This window comes from Equus caballus, chromosome 2 (assembly GCF_041296265.1).
Source record: "Equus caballus isolate H_3958 breed thoroughbred chromosome 2, TB-T2T, whole genome shotgun sequence".
Classification (NCBI taxonomy): Eukaryota; Metazoa; Chordata; class Mammalia; order Perissodactyla; family Equidae; genus Equus; species Equus caballus.
Window position 1 is genome coordinate 25,792,075 of NC_091685.1, and position 13,129 is coordinate 25,805,203.

The window sequence follows — 13,129 nt, forward strand, 5'->3', positions numbered from 1 at the left end:
TAATGGGGAAGGCAAGAACTTAAGTTTTTTACTATCTGGCAACCTCGTGTAACTGACCACTCCCCCCCAACATCCTCCTTTGTCTTTAGCTGAGGATAATATTTAAGAGGTGACTTCCGCCATTTACTCAATCCGGTTTGATTCTTGTCTAAAAGTTGTGGGACCGCCCAATGGCCAGACCCTACCGGCACTGGTACCATTTTAACTTTTTTTTTTTGTCTTGTAAAGAGATAACTCACATACCTATGCCTTAAATTTAACCTTACTCTCCACCCAACTTTGCAGCAGAAGCGGCAGCAGCAACTTGCCGGCAGCAGCTCTGCCTGCCCATGTGTTCTGTCTCCATGCCAGCGGCGGCAGCAGCAGCTCTCCATGCCAGCAGCATCTCTGACTGCCCATGGGTCCTCTCCCCATGCTATTCTATTCTCTAAATAAAAGAGCACTACTGCCAGATCTTAAGAGTCTAAGAAATCTTTCTTTCGACTCCTTGGCTCACTGACCCCGCATCAATCTGAGCTCTCGTCAGGGCTCCTGCCACCTCCTCACTCCCCTGACCAACCCAGCGTGTCTTTCCCTTGTCCCCATGGAGAGCCCCGCTCAGAATCCCTGTGTGTCTTTTCACATGTGTGGTTGACACCCTGGGGGCCTAGGTCTTGCTACTCAAAAGTCAGAAGAGGTGCAACCGATACTCAGTTTTCTGGTGAAAGTCCTTTCTTTGAGTCAACGAGGCCAGAAGGACCTCACCATGGCTGAAGCAGGGTCAAGTGGGGACCAGAAATAAAGGAAAAATGTTGATTATATGCCAAAGGTATTGTTCCTGCACAAATAAAGGCTCGTGATAAAGATTTCAGCGGGCAGAGAAATAGCGTCCGAGACTGATTCTTAGACTTCTCCAGGGCAATTTTCAGAGGCTCGGGCCTATAGCCAGCGTGCAGCAGCAGGTGGAGCCTGCCCTGTAAAGGCGGAAAGCATGACAGTGGTGTCCAAGGGTTACCTCTTTCCAGCCGTGAGTGGCGATGAGAGTCGCTCCATTCTCTGTTCCTCCCCACCTTCTACCCTGCCACCCAGTGACGCGCGGTGGCCGTGAACACGGACTCTGAAACCTGACAGCCTGCAGTCATGTCCTGGGCTGCACGATCCTGGGGGGGCTGGAAGCAGAGAGGGCAGGAGGGAAGAAGAGGGCGTGAGCAGACCCCGTGGTCCCCTTGCTGCCCTCTTCCCAGCTGGGGTCCCTGAACGCTGGTCAGGCCTGAGCGGGAGCAGGAACAGGTCTGTGGCTAGACCAGACTGGACCTTTCCCTGCTGGCCAGTGGACGGGACTAAGCTGTGGCATCCACCTGGGATGTCCTGGAGGGGTGAGGGGGCCTTAGAGCACGTTTGAAGGCAGAGTTGGGGGAGAATTAGACCTTTTCTGTTTGTGCCTCCATCAAGTTCAGCCCATTCAGTAGACTGGTTACTATATATTTTATGTTTCTTAATGAGGCAGAGGGACTCCCATACCGCCTCTCCCCAATTTTGGGCATCAATATGTTTACCACAGGGCTATTTATAACAGCAAAAAAAAAAAAAAAAAAAGAGAATAACCTAAACAACTCAACAAGAGGAGTTTGGTTAACTAACTGTGGACCATCCAGAATATTCCACAGGCGATGAAAACATTGTTTACGCTCATACTGGATGGGAAATGCTTTATACTATACTATTAAGTTTTTATTATTTTTTATTTTTATTATTATTATTATTTTTTTTAAAGATTGGCACCTGAGCTAACAACCGTTGCCAATCTTTTTTTTTTCCTGCTTTTTTTCTCCCCGAACCACCCCCCAGTATATAGTTGTATATTTTAGTTGTGGGTCCTTCTATTTGTGGCATGTGGGATGCTGTCTCAACATGGCCTGACGAGCGGTGGCATGTCCGCGCCCAGGATTCAAACCAGTGAAACCCTGGGCCACTGAAGCGGAGTGTGCGAACTTAACCACTAGGCCACAGGACCAGCCCCCAATTATTTTTACTTTTTTGAGGAAGATTAGCCCTGAGCTAACTACTGCCAGTCCTCCTCTTTTTGCTGAGGAAGACTGGCCCTGAGCTAACATCCGTGCCCATCTTCCTCTACTTTATATGTGGGACGCCTACCACACACAGCATGGCTTGCCAAGCGGTGCCACGTCCGCACCCGGGATCCAAACTGGCGAACCCTGGGCCACTGAGAAGCGGAACGTGCGAACTTAACTGCTGCGCCACTGGGCCGGCCCCTATACTACTAAGTTTTTAAAGAACCCTAGGATGCTAAGTTACACATACAGATCAATAATAACTGTGCCTGAAAAACTAATTTAAAAAGTGCTGAAAGAAATAGAGCCAAACGTAAAAATAGACCTTTGGGTGTTGAGAATATACATTAAAAAGAAAAACCAAAATACCTATTTTTTTATGACCAGTGTACACTGATTTAATTTAATTTGAAAATGAGTATTGTTATTGTTATTGTTTTTCTGACTCCATAGTTCGTAAAGCTTTCAAACATTTCCTTCCACCCAGTGTAGGTCGTGAAATCCCTTCGCTCCTCCCCCCTCCCCCACTTCAAGAGTTGGCCCCCCTCTGGAGTCCTTTCCTTTTTATTACACACTGTTTCTCAACTTTCTTTTCCCCCCTCTGATTTGTCTTGGAAATGTCTCTCTTGATGGCATTACAGATGGACCTCATTTAAAAAAAAAAATCTGCATTTCCTTCCATGGTGTGGACCACCCGTGCTGTATGAGCCACTCCCCCCGGAGGGACATTTGGGGGTTTCCAGTTTCTCCCTGTACAAACAGTGCTGCTGGGAACACCCTGGCAGGTACATTTTCCGGTATTTTTGGGTAGATTTCTGTAGGATAAATTCCTGGATGTGGGTTTGGGGGTCAAAGGGTACAAGCATTTAAATTTTGATCAGCCTTGCCTAGTCGCCTTCCAAAATACTGTACTTATTTACACTCCCGCCAGCTCTGTCTGATGGGTCCCAGGTATTGTTTTTACCGTGGAGATAAGAATAACAAAATAAACTTTAGTATTATTTTTGGTGAGGAAGATTGGCCCTGAGCTAACATCTGATGCCAATCTTCCTTTTTTTTTCCTCCCCAAAGTCCCAGTACATAGTTGTATATCCTAGTTGTAGGTCATTCCAGTTCTTCTATGTGGGATGCTGCCACGGCATGGCCTGATGAGCAGTGTGTAGGTCCACGCCCAGGATCCAAACCTATGAACCCCGGGCTGCCGAAGCAGAGCACATGAACTTAACCACTCGGCCCCGGGGCGGCCCCTAAGCCTCCCCACTCCCATTTTGCTGGGCTCTGCATCCCTGAGCTGCAGGGACGCCCCAGGCCATCAGATCTCAGGTCTGATGCTGAGCGGAGGGCTCAATCATCCACCCTAAGACATCTTCTTGCAAGGAGGTGGGGCACACTTTAATGCGTCTTTTTAACATGGGCCAAAATAACTGAATCGATCATTTCCTTTTTGGTTATCATGTGCCCACATGTTCTGAAAAAATCTCCTTTTTTCTTTTTTTAAAATAACTTTTGGCCTTTCACAGATTTATACTATGAACATCAGGGTAATAAATTTTATTTTTTTGTTGCTATATGACAGCTAAGTGGCAAATGAGTCAAGTATATTTTAAATTGGGACCCCCCCCCCCGCCCCCGCCCCATTCCTCAAGGTTCTGCTTAGAATAAGTGACTGGACGTGGGTCAGGAGGCTAAGGTTCTAGGTCAGCCTCTGTCACTTTCTCGTTGTGTGACCCATGGCCAGCATGCCTCAGTTTCCCCATCTGTGCAATGGCTGCTCAGGGCCTGGCTTCTTGCTCATCCCCTTTGCTGGCTCAGCCTCCCTGCCCTGGGGCTTGTATCCAGGGTCTGGAGGTCCGGATGGTTCCAGAAGACGCCTTCCTCCTCACCCTCCGGAGGACAGCAGTGCTGATGGGGTCCTGGGGTTCTGGCCTCCTGTCAGGGCTCTGGCTGCTGTCTCTGCACTTGTCAGTTCTGGAGGACATATGTGTCCCTGTCTCCTGTGCTGAAGGACAGGCTGGGGGAGGCAGCATGAGTCTCTTTGTCATCTTTAGGGGCCCTGGGGTGGAGCTGGAAGTATCCCTCACTGTCTGGCCTGGTCTGTGGGGAACGTGCAGTGCCTACGGTGGCTCAAATCCTCCTGCTCCTGTCTGCTGCTTGAAGGATCGTGATGGTCAGAGCTTAGAGACCATCTCCTCCAACTTCCCTGTGGATGGGAGGTCCGAGGCTCAGAGAGATCAATGACTTGCCTAGGGTCGCCCAGCAAATGAGTGGCAGGGCTGAGATTTGAAGCCAGCCCCAGGAGACGCCCAGGGCCCGCCCTGCTCTGCTGCCTGTCTGGGGATCCTCCTCATTCCACCTAGGCTCCTGCCCTGCCTCCCGCCCATCTGCCGTGATTCATTTGGTTCCATCTGGGGCTGAAGCTCCCTGTGGCCCCATCCTTGTGGCTGGGACTGCAGACGTGGGGGCTGCTGGGCCCCGGCTCCGCGCTGTTTATCCATCAGCTTGATCTGGGCGGGCTGGGAGGCAGGCCTGGGACCACACGGAGCCGGATGCCGCCTCTGCACTTCTGACCCCTTTCCCGGGTCATAGGGAAGGAGGAGAGGGTGCTCATGTGTGCCTTTCTCCCAGAACCCCACTTCCTCCCTGTCCCTGGGCCTCCACCAGTCCTAGGACCCCGTCAGGGCTCAGCTGGAACACAGCAACAGCCTCCTGACTTCCCATCCCGTCTGCCTAACCCCTTGGCCCCCCAGTTTTCCAGCCTCCATATTGGCCCAGAGAGAACATCCTGAAACTCAGCTCTGGTCCTGTGCTGCTTCTGCCACACCACCCTCTGCTGCCAAGGGGCAAATGTCCCGCCCCCAGGTTTGTGGGTTTGGGGTCTGGTACTCTGGTCTCCCTCTGGAGAACTCCCCCAGTGCCTATTCTGGCTGGTGGTTTGGGCGGGGTGGGTTCCTCCCCGGCTCCCTGGCCTTGCCCGCTGCTCTTTGGGCCACCAGGGCAGATGATAAACGTGAAGCAGGACTGGTGTCTGCCTTTGGGTTCTGTGTCCCTGGGATGTCAGCTCCACAAGGGCGGGGACTTATGCCTGTCTTGTTGACTGTCCTATGCCCGGAGCCCAGAACGGGGCCGGAGTAGGGCAGGCACTCAATAAACAGCCAATGAATGAATGAATGACTGTCTGCCCTGAGTGTCACCCATTGTCGTGCCCTCCTCTCTCCAGATGGCCTTGACCTGTCCCTAACCAGGTGCGCCAGGAACCAGCCTGACCTGCATCCCAGGAGACCTGGGCTCCAGGCCCATCTCTCCCTCTAGGCTGCTATGTGTCCTTGGGAATTTCCTCCACCCTCCCTGTGCCTCAGTTTCCCCATCTGTACACTGAGGTTTCCAAGGTCACTCTCCCTCCCTCCCAGTCTCTTCGCTGATTCTCCAGCTTTCAGCCGCTCCACCCCACAACACAGCCCCGCAGCCTCATGTCACCCTGCGGCGGGGAGGGTCCTGTGGAGGTGGCTTGGCGGTGTTGAGAAGCCTGGCATGTCCGCCGTTCATGTCTAATTACTCTGGTAACCGTTTGCTGCCTCTTTAATTCCCTCGGCAAACATCCCATTACTGGGAGTAATTGCCAGCCCGGCTAGGGCTGTGAGGCGTGGAGGTTCGTGACGGCTCTGCCTCGGCCCCCACGCCCTGGACGTGCTCACACAGCCCGGCCTCGGAGAGGGGCTGAGGGGGCCGAGGATGGACCTGGGTTCAGGCCCCAGCGCTGCCACTTGCTCGGACAGAGTGACCTCAGGGAGGTTCCCCTGCTCTGGGAGCCTCAGTGTCCTCATCTGTAAGATGGGCATGGCTGTCTGCCCAGTTGCCCTCCATCTTCCTGGCATCTGTCCCCTTCCTTCTCCCCGTGACAACAGCAGGGGCTCCCACGGTCCTACTTGATCCTGTGGCCACCCCTGGCCGTGACTCATTGGTCGACGGCAATAGGCACCCAGCCAGAGCTGGGCCAGTCTGGGCCCCTGTGCCCTTGGCTGCAGGGATGGGCGTCTGAACCATCCCTGCAGCTGCACTGAGAAGGGGTCCCTCTCTGGTGGCTGAAGGTGTGACTTCCGACTACTGCTGGGCCCGAGTTTTCAGCCTGTGGAAGGAGCCAACGCAGAGGTGAACGGCAGGGCCCTGGGGCCTCTGACCCCTGCTCCAGCTCCTCATGGGCCCCGCGGCATCTCGATGTTCCAGTCTCCCTGCAAATGCCCACTTTGGTCTCAGCCGGGGCGAACTGGGTTTCTGTCACTTCACCCAAATCAATCCTAAAAATCCAGGTCTCATAGCTGCCCCCTACTGGCTGTGTGAGGAGATGAGATAACATGGTGCCGGCCGTGGGACCCTACTGTGGGCTGGGGAGGGTGAGGCTGGCTCCCGTTAGCCCACAGTGTGATCCTTGTTACATGACCCCGTTAGTCTGGGTCCCTCTTAAGCCCAGAGCAAACAGCATCCCCTGGATCTGATCAGGAGCTTCACCTCCTTCAATCCGGATGCTAAAGCTTTATTAATAAAGTCCTCCAGAGAGTAAGGCTCAGAGGGAACGGCCTCAATTTCCGGGGAGTGGGAGGTGCTAACTCCAGCTGGGGACCTGGGGAGGCAGGAGCCACGGAAAGGGCAAGGATTCAGATGAGCAGAGGTGGGTTTGAGATCTGGTCCCGAGATGCTACGTTGACTCAGTCCTCCTCGGCCTCTGTATTCCCATCTCCCAAATGGGCCTGACAGCAGCACCGACCTTGCCGTGTTGTGCAGATCAAATGAGGAAAGGAGGGGAAATTTCCTTAACTCTGGTCTGGGCACTCGGGGCTGTGCGGGGCACTGTTGTTGGCATCATGAGGGCAGTGGCTGGGGGCCAAGTTTCTTCACAGGAAGTGCCCTGGGGCAGGTGACCTCTGCACTCACTTGATCGTTCCATCCCTCCCTCCTTCACCTGCTCAGAAATGTGCCTTGAGCACCTGCCAGGTGGGCATAGCACCGGCTCTGGGCAAACCTGGTGGCAGGTTCCCGCTGTCCCAGAGCTCAGGGATGGGCAGGACGAGGGAGCGGAGGGACGTGCTCCAGGACCAGCTGCAGTTTCCTGAGGTTGGAGCAGGCCTCCTGGGAAGGTCTGTAGGAGGACGGGGCGCAACTGGGGAAGGAGGGAGAGGCAAGTTGGATGGATGAGCGGGTGTGTCCGGCGAGAACCTGCTGCTCCTGTAGGGGCCCTGGTGATAGGGGCTTGGACGTGCCCCCCACACACAGAGCCCCTCATCCTCAGCCCTGACCGCCCACAGCTCTCCAGACGCCGCAGGAACTGGAGCTGGAAATGAGCTCCACTTCCGGCCTCCCCACCTGGAGGAGGGGCTGCCTTGGGCCTTCCTGCTACGGGAGGCGATGGGACTTGGAGGCAAATTCCTGGGCAATTTCAGGGCTGGGTGTTCTTTGGAGCAGGCGCTTGAGCAGGGCTTGTTTCTGAGCAAAGAGACCCGCGTGAGGGTGAAGCTCTGGGACTGGGGCGGCTTCTCTCCCTCCCGCAGGCTCATCTGGAATTTTCCTCTGTAGGCTGGGACGGCAACTACTCACCTGGTTTGGATTTTCCCCCTGCCATCCCTCTCTGGGCCTGGCCCACGTGGGTCCCGCTGCTCCTGGACCCAGATAGAACCCGGGTCTGGGGAGACGGAGCCTTGGGCAGCCCAGCACGAGCCCGGAAGAGGCCTCTGATCCATGAGCCTCTGGATTTAGGCGGATTTAGCAACTGGGTTTCCAATCGATTTCCAGGGGGAGGGAGGATGGAGCAGAAGCTCCTGAAAAGATTCGCAGCCTTGCGCGGATCTGCACAGGCAGTGGGCAGGGAGTTATCGATGTGACCTGGGGAGAGGGAAACTAATGAGGTTAAGAGAAACCCATCTGTGTGAGGTTCCTCCGGGGCCCCTTGAAGATGTAAACGTCTACTTCCCACGCCCAGCTCTGCAGACACCAGGGGAGAGGATGCGAGACTCCGGGCTCCTCCTCCCTCCAGGCCCTGGAGGAGCCTCTGGCTTTGCAAAGGATTGAGGTCTGCAGAGTTTCCCCAACTTCAGAGCTCAGATGTCTCTGGAGACCCGGGCTGGCTGCCCCGCCTGCCCTCCCGACAGGCCCCAGCTCGGCCCCGTCCCTGCAGCCCCCTCCCCTCGGCTGCAGCCTGTGGGTCCCCCTGCAGCCTCAGGACAGGGAAGGGAGGAGGACACCACCTTCGCAGGGCTGGGGAACAGACAGGCCTGGGTTGGAATTCTGTGGGATTCTTCCACCTGCTGCTGTGGGACCTTGGGCCAGTTCCACACGCACTCTGGGCCTCAGTTTCCTCACCTGTGAAATGGGAGACAAGACTTCCCTCCGAGGAGGCTGTGGGAGGAGAGGCGGAGTAAAGCGAGCAGCACAGCCCCTGGCATGTGGTGGGGGGGACACGGGCTGGATGTGACGGGTCCCAGTTAAGGAGCTGACCCGGACAGCCGTTGTCTGTGTGATCCTGGACACGTGCCTTGGCCTCTCTGAGCCTCAGTTGGCCCCTCTGTGAAGTGGGAATAGAGCGGTGGGTGTGATTAAAAGGGACAATGCCAGTCACTGCTCAGCATGGTGTGGAGCCTGTGGTTGGTCGTCCTGGATGCCTTCACTGGCCCCCTCCTCGTGGGTGGCTGGTGTTGCCTGGGCGGAAGCTGCGGCCGTGGCCCTGGACCGGCTCAGATAGGAGCAAGGGGCTCCAGACCCCTCCCCTCGCGTCCACCCTGACGAGGCCGGGAGCTGAAGCAGCAGCTGTGCCTGGAGACGAGTCACAGCATGGGGTTTGAGCCCTGCCAGGCCGTCCCCGCCGTGAGGACACAGGAGGCCATGCCCCCTCTCCGTGCCTCGGTTTCCCCATCTGCAGAGCGGGGAGGATGATAAAGATCGCAGGTGTTGCTGAATAACTATTCTGCGCCAGGCACGTTGTACGTGCTTTCCGTGCGGCAAGTCATTTAACCCTCACAGCCGTCCTATGAGGTGTGTATTATTACCATCTTCCCATTTTACAGGTGAGGAAACTGAGGCTCAGACGGGCAGAGCGGCTTGGCCAAGGTCACACACAGCGGGGATTTGAACCCCCGGCTCCGACTCTGAGGTCCAGGCTGTAAGCTGCGGCACTTGCTGCCCACGTTGTTAATAAACCTGCCATGGTTAGGACCTGATGTCTGGTTTCCCGGGACGGACGGGCTGAGCTTGGAGCTGGGGTGATGGCGGGGACCTGGGGGCTCCAGGGGCTCCTCAAGGTGGTGCACTATGCTCGGGGCTAAAAACACTGCTGGGTTTGGGGTGCAGGTGGCAGAGACAGTGCTGGGGACACAGAGCTCCGTGCTGCTGTGCAGAGGCTGGGAGGGGCTGGACCATGAGTCCAGGCGCAGGTTTGACTCCCGGGGACACTGGCAGGGCCCTTGGGAGTCACTTACGTGGCTAGAAAATGCTCAGACCCTCGCAGGCTCAGCTGTTTCCGGGATGTCCTTCGTTGTCACATTGGCTGGTTTCCATGGCTTTTGTTAGGAAGCTGCCTGTTGCCTCGTATCTCAACATTATTGTTTGTCGTTTGATGTCCCAGACACTGTAACCTGGGAAAAGTTGAGACTTTTCTCCTCTGCCATCGCTCAGTTCTGTGGATTGTCCTACCTCGTCATTTAGCAGTCATCTTTTTTCATGAACTTTCACTGATTTCCTGGTAGAAATATTTCTTGATGCTAAGAATCCTGTTTCAGATGTCCTAACATTAGGTTAGAACATTTGCACCTGTTTTTTCTTTTCTTTCTTTCTTTTTTTTTTTTGTGTGAGGAAGATTGGCCCTGAGCTAACATCTGTGCCAATCTTCCTCTATTTTGTATGTGGGATAGAGTCACAGAGGGCTTGACGAGCCGTGTGTAGGTCTGCCCCTGGGATTTGAACCCATGAGCCCCTGGCTGCCCAAGCAGAAAGCGTGAACTTACCACTAGGCAACTGGGCTGGCCATGGCACCTGTTTTATTGTAAAACAAAATCAACACCTCACTGGGGACGCCTGTGTCCCTCCTGGGTCCTCACTGGGGACACATGAGGTGACATGTGAGATGACACCAAGAGGCCCGGGGCTCCAGCCTGTGGCAGCTGCTCTGCAAACACCAGCCCCTCCTTGTCCTCGAGTGGACGCCCCTCGCTGGGTGTAGAGAGCACGTAGACCACCCAGGCGAGTCAATATTACCCTAAAGAGGGTCTCTTCACTTCCCTATGACGCCATTGTCAGCAAGCCTTCATTGAGCACCAGTATGCCAGACCCTGTGCTAAGCCCGGGGCCCAGAGAAAGTTCTTCTTAATGTGTACTGGTCACATCCCTCCCCTTCTGACCCCTCAGTGGCTGCTCCTGGACCCCAGGATGAAAGGCAGGCTTCTCCCACGGCCAGTGGCCCCTGCCCCATCTCCCTCCTCTGCTCTGGCTGTGTCTCCCCAAGCTCTTTCCTCTGAAGGGCCTTTGCACATGCAGCTCCCTCCACCTGGGAGGCCTCTTCCTGTCCTCCCTTCACTTGGCAGGTCCCTCTGACCTTTGGGTCCCACCCACCTGCAGACTGTTCCCCTCCCCCGGCGTCCTCTGCTGACCCCCTGCTTGTCCCTTGGTCCCACCCAGCATCATCTGTAATCCTTCTCCTGGGTGCTCACTGGTACCAACTGTGGCCCACACTGGTCTGTGAGCTCCGGGAGGCCAGGCGCTGCGTGGGCCCCGCTGCCAGGGGTGTTCCCAGCGCCCAGCTGAGCCCGCACAGACTCCGTGTCCAGGGGCTCTTTGTTGACGGGCGAGTCAGCAGAGAGGACTGGGGGCCCAGAGGCTCTGGGGCGTCGGCACGTTGTTACGGAATGTGCCAGGTCTGCATAAGTCAGAGCCAAGGGGGTGGAATCCCAGGTACTGGCAGGACCCTCCCAGACCTGTGACTGGGGTGGCGTTGGGTGACCCGCACCCCAGAGACCAGCATCCGTGTGGCCTGGGGCTGGTGAGCGCCGGCCTCCCCTCCATCCTCAGTCGTGCGCACCGTCTCCACCTGCTCAGGGACCTGGTCCAGCGGTGGCGTCAGTCGGAGGCCTGGGCTGGGCTGCAGTGACCGGTGGCCGCAGCTTCCCTGACACGAGTGAAGGCGCCTCTCTCTGTGCTGATGTGCTGGGGGCAGGTCATCAGGCTCTGATTGCCGAGGTCGTGCTGGGCTGGCGTGGCTTCCCTGGTCACAGCAGCAAACCACGGGCCGGCCTTCAATGCTCCCTCCTGCAACTGACAGACACGGCGGCCTCTCACGTCTCCTTGGCCAGAGCAGGTCACAGGCTATGTCTGCCTTCAAAGGGGCAGGAAGGGCAGCCCCATGGCGAGTCAGGAACGAGGAGGGGTTTGTGTCATCCCTCCGTGGCTCCCCGGCGCCTGCCCAGGGCCGAGTGTGGAGCCGGTGAAAGCAGGTGCCTTTCGGTTCAGTTCAGTCCTGCAAATGCCGTGTACCTGCCCTGGGGGAGCCCTGAGATGACAATGACACGGCCCAGGGGGTGGGTCAGACGTGCAGAAGCGTCACCAATCCAGCGATCTGTGGGCAAACCTTTGTGCTTTGTCCTCCCGCCCAGGGCAGTGACTCTGGGGGTCCACACGCCCTGACTCCGCAGCTGGCCCTCCACGAGCCAGCCCTCCGTCCTCACCTCCTCTCTCACCCCCGCTCCCCACGCTGGCCTTCCAGGCAGGACCCAGCTGCTTCCGGGCCCTGAGTCCTCCACGCCACTCACTCTGGCCTCTGAGCCTTTGCAACTGCTGTTCCCTCTGCCTGGACACAGCTTTAAGAGGGAGGCCTTGGGGGCCAGGCCTGAAACCCGGCCCTGTCAGTGACCAGATGGTGAACCCGTTCCTATACCTCTCCTGCCTCGGTTTCCTCATCTGTAAGATGGTATAGTGGCGGCATCTACGTCACACTCACGGGGTGGCTGAGAGGATGTGATGAGTTAATACGAGTAGAGCCCGCGGGACAGGCCCAGCACGTGGTCGACGGACAGTTGGCTCTGCTGCTCAGCAGCCCCTCCCCCATCTGGCGAAGACCTTACCCTGCTCTGGTCTCAGTGGAGATGCCCCACGCCCCCTGGGATGGCGCCCGGCATCTCTGTGCCCTTAGTGTGCATCACAGGGCCCAGCACAGAGACCCAGCTGCCCCCTAGGCCGCCTGAGCCCGAAGCCCCTTCCCGGGGCGTTTGCCTCCCAGCAGCATCAAGAGGAACCAGCGTCCGACAGAACAAGACGCCTGAGGTGAGCGGGTGCCCAGCCCGAGCCCTGCACAACCCGGGGGCCAAGGACAAAGCCTCTCTCGCCCCCAGAGCAGCTGAGGAAGCCTCGCCTGGTGCCGGGGTTTAAAAGGTGTGGCCGAGCCGCCTCCTGCTGTACGCGGTTACTGGAGCCCTGGCCCCTCTCTGTCTGTCTGTCTGTCTGTCTGTCTCTCTCTCTCACACACATGCACAGAGCAGTGGCTCCTCCGCAGCTTCTCTGTGTGGCGCGCCCTCTCCTGGTTTTCCGAACTCTAAGGTGGGCGGGATCCGGGGCCAGGCATCTGGATGATCCCCTAGGCCCTTCCCCCATGTCTTCTCTCTGAGAATGGAGGGTGCTGCCCTGGGGACCAGGCTGCCAGTCATGCTGCTGCAATGGGAGGGATTTCCAGGGTCTTCTCTGAGAGGGGGTGGGTGGTGGAGGGGCAGAGAGCACAGGGCCGGGCTCCCAGGGCCGAGGGAAGGTGCTGGAAGGGAGAGGGGGAGGTGCTACGATGTGCTTGTGCCCCCTTGTGGCTGCCCTGATTTATTAGGTGCCTGTGGTGTAGATTTGTCACCCAGCTCTTTGGGGTCATGAACCCCCAGGGACCGGCTCTGGGGTCTCCTTGGCCCTGGGCTGGGTCCAGTGTGACCCTTCTTGCCCGCCCTCTCCCGCAGGAACTCAGAAGGCATCTGGTTCAGGTTTCTCAGCCAGGGGCGATTTTGCTCCCCGGGGGACATTTGGCAAAGTCTGGAGACATTTTTGACGGTCACAACTGGAGTGGTGGTGGT